The 6,300-nt window shown below is 34.0% G+C and overlaps 2 long non-coding RNA genes across 2 annotated transcripts; both read right to left on the bottom strand.

Annotated features, from left to right (window-relative positions):
* Positions 1-651: 651 nt before the first annotated feature.
* Positions 652-2,415, bottom strand: LOC115982359. Its single transcript, XR_004089604.1, has 3 exons — positions 2,353-2,415; positions 2,154-2,222; positions 652-1,024 (listed from the first exon to the last, which is right to left on the bottom strand). It is a non-coding gene; the product is annotated as an uncharacterized LOC115982359 (long non-coding RNA).
* A 114-nt stretch (positions 2,416-2,529) lies between these two features.
* On the bottom strand, positions 2,530-4,584 carry LOC115982938. The gene is made up of 3 exons (XR_004089786.1): positions 4,547-4,584; positions 4,284-4,346; positions 2,530-3,140 (listed from the first exon to the last, which is right to left on the bottom strand). It is a non-coding gene; the product is annotated as an uncharacterized LOC115982938 (long non-coding RNA).
* Positions 4,585-6,300: the final 1,716 nt, after the last annotated feature.

The raw sequence follows: 6,300 nt of genomic DNA, 5'->3' as shown, positions 1-6,300 counted from the left end.
CCTTATTTTTTAAAGGAAACAAATGTTCAAAGAATATAGCATTTTCAGATTCAATAATAGTGTAAGATTCTAAAATATCACTCTTGAAAACTAGATATCTATAGCATGAACTATTGCTAGCATTAGGACTGATATTGGGTCGGGTCGGGTCGGGTTTACTGTGACCCGAAACCCGACCTGACCCAAAAATCGGGTCTGAAATCAGGTCGGTTTTCTGGGTCTCAAGTCGGGTCTCGCGGTTTTTTTTTTTTTTTTTTTTTTTTTTTTTTTTTTTTTTTTCTTCTGCTTGCTTTCCATTAGCCAGTTTTCCGGGTCTCAAGTTGGGTTCTTTTTTTTTTTTTTTCCTCTGCTGCTTGTTTTCCATGAGCCTTTAGACTAAATGTTACTATATTCTTTTTTGCAATAATAATCTCTCATTAAAAATAAAAAATCCAATATCAAATCATTTTTAAAAAAATCATACTATTTAACTATTTGAATCTACTATTAACAGTAGAAAATAAAAGCTAAAATCTCCTTAGCAAGCCACATTTATGACTATTAAATGAATATACACAATAAAAACACAAAATCAACAATATCTTCACTGAAACATCAGAGGAGCAAGTGAAAACACACCCATTATGTTCATTGATGAGTTTTTCTTCATGGTTGTATGCTAGGCAAGAAATAATAGTGTTAAGTCAAATCCTCAATAGTTCCCAGTATTCTCTCATATGCAACTTTCAACAAAACCAGCAATAGCACTCCCACCAAAGAAAGAACTAGTCAGCCTTGTTTTCATTGTTTATAAGATCCAATACCCAACAAATCCCAAATAAAGCATTGAAAAACTCTACGTACAACTTCATTAACTCAACTTTTGACCAAACAATTAATGTGCAAATCGCATCACCTAAATTAAAGAATGAAAAACTTGCTAAGATATCTCCAGATCATTGAACATCAGAATTACAAGCTAAAGTAATTACAAAAGAGCTTCCATTTCCAAACTCCAAGTGAAAGTTGCTCCAATATTTTCCACCTACAGCACCAAGGGGGAAAAATCAATAATAAACAAGTCATTTAACAGAAGTCAAATTTCTAAGATATACTCATATCCCATTCAACATAACTAAGATCAAAACAACCAACCAGATCAAGAAAAACAATACTCACTAAATAGAAGCTCATCCAATATGATCATTTCAGCAAGAACTTTTCTACCCACAACATTTGTAAAAGTCCTAGGCACTAGATTTCCCTCCTCTACATCCTTGGACAATGGGTCTTGTCCATCATGCAATTCATTATAAAGATATTCAGGACAAATGGGTGTATGGTTTTTTAAATTAGATGTCCCATAAATTTTGCTATTAGCCACGTACTCCTTGCTACAATATATACATCTTGCCTTAGTTCTACCTTCCTCATCTATAAACTTCTCAAAGTGGTCCCAAGCCGTTGATGGTGATTTTCTCTTATTAGGATTAGAAGAAGATATCACCTGTGGTGGACGAGGAGGTCTCATAGTTGGTCTTGCAGTGGCAACATCAGGTTGTGTAGGCTCCATTAAATCCATGACCTATTACCACACAAAACAAATCAATCATTAAAAATTATTACTGTTCAAGAATTCAAGATTCTCCATTTCCTGAAATGTAATTCACATAACTTGAGAAACAATTACTATTAGATACACAGACAAGACAAGTAATGAGATCCATTGTAGCTACAACACAAACTAAGAAAGATGAGCAACAAAGACATTTGTAATCTATTAGTCTATGCAACTTAATATTGAAACCACAAGAAAATATTCAAACACTACTGTTACATTAGTAAGTGTATCATCATCTATACTAAAAGAACCAAAACCACTAGTATAAAAAGGCAATCTTGTGTTGCCCATAAAATTTTTAATAGAAAAAAAAGGGTCTTTTAGCGAGGATTTTGAAGCTGATTGAAAAGTTTAATTTCCAATATTTAAATCAACACACATACACTTATAGTAGGCTTGGGTGTTGAGATGTTTCTCTTTTCTTTTGAATAAAATAAAAATACAGTAGGATTTTAAGAAAACAAACCAATCAAAGACGATGGCCTATTGTTTCCTAACTATAATTGGTACTAACACCTTTAATCAAAGAAATTGATTAGAGAGGCAAACTAACCTTAATTCTCTTCAAACTGTCATTTGTAGCTCTCTTTTTCTCAAGAGTGAGACGCAAAGCTGCCAGTTCCTGCTCAATGAATTAGTAAATATATTAATATTTCAGTATTTAGGTATCTCCAATAAGACATATTTAGATTAAGGAAACAACATAGGAGAAACAAGAAGATATCATAGGAAAAGAAGTCAAAGAAACATACATTTTTCAAATTTATCCTTTCCGTCAATAGCAAACTTTCCTCCTCTCTAAGTTCAGCTAAAGACTGCTCAAAAAGAAGAAAAATACAAGGGATACGACACTATACACGATTAGGTCCATAACATAAAATACAAGAGTTTAATTATGAAATAAACTCTATTTCTAGTAACAGATGGAGAATGATTTTGTGGTGTTGAGATTTGAGGTTCGGCTAAAAGAAAAGGGAGTGAAAGTTTATGCACTAGTTTTCCTCAAAGCAAACTTTACTCTTCTTATATCTCTCAACCAAAATTAATCCCCACTTGTAAACCAATCCAACATACTCAATCTATGCAAGCTCGTAACAACAACCCACTTAGACTTAATACTTATTATCCCACTTAATACAACCTCAATAACATCTAATTACCTTAACACTAGCTAGAGGAGCCAATTAGATTAATAAACTTAAAGAAATGAAAACAAAATCCTAAAAAACAAAAAACCGAAATCAGAACAACATAATTAAGTTAAAAAACCTAACACTCAGACACATATAACTAGACCGTTAAAACAACAAAACTCCACATGTGGACCCCATAAAATAAGTCTTGAATTGGTGAATTTATCAAAAAGTAATAAATTAAACTTCTACGGTTGCATCACAACTAGACTATATTTTTTATCCATATTAAGGCTGAAATGTATTGCTGAAAATAAAATGCACTATACTCAAGAAAGAGTTCCAGGTGCATACTTCCAGTCCTGCATAAACCGCTACAAATAAAGTAGATCCAGCTGGGCCATAACCTGTTCAATGAAAGAAGTTTATAAGATTAAGCTGAGAGTGCATTCTTTTATTATGATGAGCTAAACGCTATATTGCTGTCTAGAAATACTCTGAAAATGCTACTAGCATGGGCTAGGAAGAAACACAATTTAGGAGTTCCATGGCATCATAAATCAAGAAAGCAGTTGCTCCAATTCATAAAGGAGGTCCTATCATCAAGATAAAGCAAGCACTTTCATTTTAAAAATAACTCCAACCAAATTCATACATGCAAAATTATATCCAATTCACACAAGATAAAACTACAACTTCAAAAATTAGATTGCATGACTTAAAATCTTAATTGTTTAAGAAACTAAAGCAAATAGAACACTTAAAAAGTACACGAATCCAACAGAGAAACAAAGTAAAGCTTTCAAAGATTTTGTGGCAGAGAGATCTTTTACCAAAAAAAAAAAATAGTAGTAAGCAAATAGTATGTAACTACTGAACAAAAATTCTTCCAAAACTTGTAACTGCTCAACTGAACCCGAAAATTCCCCCCAACTAATTTGATATGGCAGTAGCTGACCTTTACAATAAAGGGTTCCTCATAATTTTCAAAGGTGAAAATTTTGATAAATATACAAATAAACAGTAAAAATTCCAGCCCTTGGCAGGTGAGATTTGAAAGGTTTGGGTCGCCAAATCCACTCTACATTGGACCTAAATCTAAACAATGTTAATAATTCCACTTCTTAGATCCTTTCTAGAGGCTGAACACACAATTAATAATAAAATTCATAGTTATAATTGCATCTACATTCGCTATGCTCAACTTCAACAAAAAGTTTCCTTGTATTGCATTTCTAAACATCCCACATTCATCTCTACAATTAGCAAATACCCATTAATAGAAACATCCCATAACAACTGATTGTTGCCACAAAATGAATAAGGAGAATAGTAGAATCATACTTGCCAACCTCCTCTGTTTCTAAAACCTTTAGCTACATTAATTTTTTTATATCTAACTGCTATATGTTACTGTTTTCTTGGCTCATAATTCACACACCATTCCTTTTGTTTTTTCTGGGTTCAATAACTTTTATCTCAGTGATCAGATGAATCAGAACCAACATTATTCAGAACTTGTAAAGAACATTGGCAGAGAGGTCTTTTACCTTGGCGAAAATGCAAAATAGTGCAACCCCAGAGAGAGGCAGAAGAGCTCTTTAGTTAAAAACCTGAAAAAAAAAAATCGAAATGGGTCCTTAAAAAAAACAATTCAAGCCAAACCCACATCACAAAATGCAAGAAAATCAAATCCAAACAGGTTATTCTCATAGAAAAAAACCCCAAAATCCGAAAGTATTAAAAACCCAACTATATTAACAAGAAACAGAGATAATAAGGAATAGGTTTAGCTATTTATTCTATGACTTACACAGAGACAAATGGAGCAAATAGCTTGAAATTGGCTTGTAAGGATTAGGTTTAAGCCTTTGAGGAACGAAGAGAGAGATGAGGGAGGCGGAGACTGAAGAGAGACCAACGTAGGGTTTTTTTTTTCAAAAACACAGAAATCGGGTTCAGACTTAGGGTATTTATATGACCTGAAACCGACCTGAACCCGACAATAACCCGAAAATAAGACCCGAAACCGGACCCGAATATTCTCAGACTCGCCCAAAACCTATCGGGTTGGTTCGGGTTTTGGGTGGGCCGGGTCAAGTGCTCAGTCCTAGCTAGCATATCCGATAAACACACAATCACATGTCCGAGAACCAAGTTTTCTCTTTTTAGGTTCAGGCAGCATAACCTTAGCCAAACACCCCCACACTTTAAGGTATTCCAAGTTAGGCTTACGTCTTTCCCAAAGTTCATAAGGAGTTTTACCAATTTTCTTATGAGGTACCTTATTTTGTATATGGCAAGCCGAAAGAATGGCTTCCCCCCACATATTGGAAGATAGCCCAGAACTAACAAGCATAGCATTCATCATCTCTTTAAGAGTTCTATTTTTCCGTTCGGCTATTCCATTAGATTCAGGTGAATAAGGAGGAGTTACTTCATGAATTATGCCATTTTGTTCACAAAATTCTTTAAAAGAGTTAGACTCATATTCACCTCCTCTATCAGTTCTAAGTCTTTTAATCCTTTTATTCTTTTGGTTCTCAACTTCATTTTTATACTTTATAAACATTTCCAAAGTTTCATCTTTGGTTCTTAGTAAATAAAGTTTAGTGAATCAAGAATGGTCATCAACAAAGATTACATAAAATTTTTTACTACCTCCAGTCATTGTGTGTTTTAAATCACCCAAGTCACTATGTACCAAACTAAGGAGTTCGGATTCTCTTGATATAGATTTACAAGATTTCTTGGTGATTTTAGTTTCGGCACAAATTTCACATTTTTCCATGTTTGCTTCACCTAGTGAGTTTATGATTCCACACTCTTTCATTTTCTTTATGTAACCAAGATTTATATGTCCAAGTCTACCATGCCACACATCAATAGAATCAACTAAGTAAGCATAAGAAGATGAACCATTTTCATTAATGACTTGATCAACATTAAGTACAAAAAGACCATCATTATCATAACCCTTACCAACAAAGATTTCATTTTTAGATAAAGTAACTATGCCACCATCAAATAGAACTTTAATACCAGCTTTACCAAGCAAACGTACTGAGATGAGATTGTGTCAAAAATGAGGTGGAGGACATTGGTGAGTGAAAGAGTTTTACCGGAAGTTAGCTTCAAGAGTACCTTCCCTTTGCCACTCACTGGTATAGGCCTATTGTCCCCAACATAAACAAATTCGGTGCCTTCCACTATTGGAGTGTAGGAAGTAAACTCCTCTTTGAATGCACCAATATGTCTTGTGCAAGCCGAATCTACTACCCATCCTTTCACACTTGAGACCAAATGTGCCTCGGACACCACTGCTGCAATGACCTTTTCGGTTTCCACCACATTTGCTTTGTTTGATGTTGAGCCCTTGTTGTTGTTATTGTTTTTGAAGTTGCCTCTCACTCTACAAGTTGCTGCATAATGACCTGTCTTACCACAATTGAAACAATTACCCTTTTTCTTTTGGATTTAAGGATTTAGGTTATTTTTGTTATAAAACTTTCCTTTGCCTCTAGGATCATATTTCTTATTGTTTTGTGGAGGTCTAAAGGGTCCTCC

This window comes from Quercus lobata, chromosome 3, assembly GCF_001633185.2.
Source record: "Quercus lobata isolate SW786 chromosome 3, ValleyOak3.0 Primary Assembly, whole genome shotgun sequence".
NCBI lineage: Eukaryota > Viridiplantae > Streptophyta > Magnoliopsida > Fagales > Fagaceae > Quercus > Quercus lobata.
This window is presented reverse-complemented; position numbering and strand designations above follow the sequence as displayed.